This window comes from Elephantulus edwardii, unplaced genomic scaffold (assembly GCF_000299155.1).
Source record: "Elephantulus edwardii isolate Elephantulus edwardi_28Jun2011 unplaced genomic scaffold, EleEdw1.0 scaffold00115, whole genome shotgun sequence".
NCBI lineage: Eukaryota > Metazoa > Chordata > Mammalia > Macroscelidea > Macroscelididae > Elephantulus > Elephantulus edwardii.
In genome coordinates, this window is record NW_006399865.1 from 3,997,161 (window position 1) to 3,998,746 (window position 1,586).

A 1,586-nucleotide genomic window follows, 5' to 3' on the forward strand; every position below is an offset into this window, starting at 1 on the left:
AATTCACGACCTGCCCTGGTTCTACTCCAGAGATTCCCCTCCTTTCATCATCTGAATGTCATCTGTTTCTCCTTTCCTTGCTAATCCACAGCCAGGCCAATGACGCAGATCCATGCCAAGCCATTAGCTTCATTTTATCTGCTTTGATTCACGAGGGGTAGAGGTCTCAAGCTCTTGGTTTAAGCAGTCAGCTTCTGGGTGCTTTCTGTGCCAATTTATTTTTCTTTACCTGGTGATCATTGTAAGACAGTTAAGCAGCCTGCTTCATTAAAAATCCTCTTTGCTGTTCTTGCCACTGCTGTCCAATCCCAGGCTCCTCTTCAGAGATGATATATCTTGGTCATTCTAGACCCTCTGGCATCATTCCACCAATATCTGTTCCTATTTAGATCTCCTCAAACACTAAAATCCACCTGGCTTGGCAAGAGTTGTCTGTCAATGTTGAGTGCTGACAAATCGATCCTGACTCATGGAGACCCTATGTTCAACAGAATGAAAGCCTACCTGATCCTGTGCCATCCTCAAACTCTCCTGCGCTGAACCAAAATTTTTTTTGTAGCCACTGCGGTAATCTGTCTCTTTTTTTGTTGCCCCTCTAATTTACCAAGCACGATGTCCTTCTCCAGTAATTGATCTCTCTTGATAACATGACAAGTATCTGTCAATAGTGTCTAACAAAACAAAACAAAAAGACATCCCCTGAGTATGAGAGCATGGATGGCCTATCTAGCTGGAAGGAGAGAGGCATAGCAAAGGCCAGGCAGCAATGAACAATTCTCCTAAAACTTGTACTGAGCTTGGCCTTTCCACCCCTATAGATTCTCCTGAGTTGTGGGCTGCAGTTGGAAGCTGAGCCTAGCTGCAGAGCTCTGCCTCACTGGAGGGTAGCTGCCTGACCACATTGTCACAGTGACCCTAGGCCTTGGAAAAGGAGCCCTGATGGTACAATGGTTAAGTGCTCAGCTGTTACAAAAATGTCAGCAGTTTGAATCCATCCAGCAACTCCAAAGGAGGAAAAAAAGATCAAATGATCTGCTTCCATGAAGGTTACAGCCTAAGTGATGGGTCTACTCTGTTGCAAGAGGTCATAATTGTCTATCAACAAAAAGCTTTAAAAAGGAGATGGTCAGATGACATGGGACTGAGCTAGACGAAGCACCTGGCATCATAAGGTGGGGAATTAAAATCCTGCCTCCCTTGCCTAGTGTTTCTCTCCCTTTTCTTGTTTTTCACTAAGTTAAACTCAGTGACAGTTCTCCAATGTCTGTCTGTCCCATTTCATTACATCGAGCATGTCTTGCTGATGAGATACTTTATTCTTGAGAAGGTTTCCTTTCATTCTCCCCCTTCTTATTTAAGAAATAGGACAGCTGAGTTCTAGAGGATGGAGGAAGATCACTGGATGTGAAATGAGCCTCACCTTGGATGAGCAGGTTTGTGCCATCTGTCTCTTTCAGTAATGCTCGGGGTGAGATTCATTTATAAAGTGAGAGATGGACTTGGAGGACTAAGAGAAGTCCTTTGAGATGGACTTGGATATTGTATTATCTGGGTCAAAAAGATCAGCAGATAGAAAAATACCAACA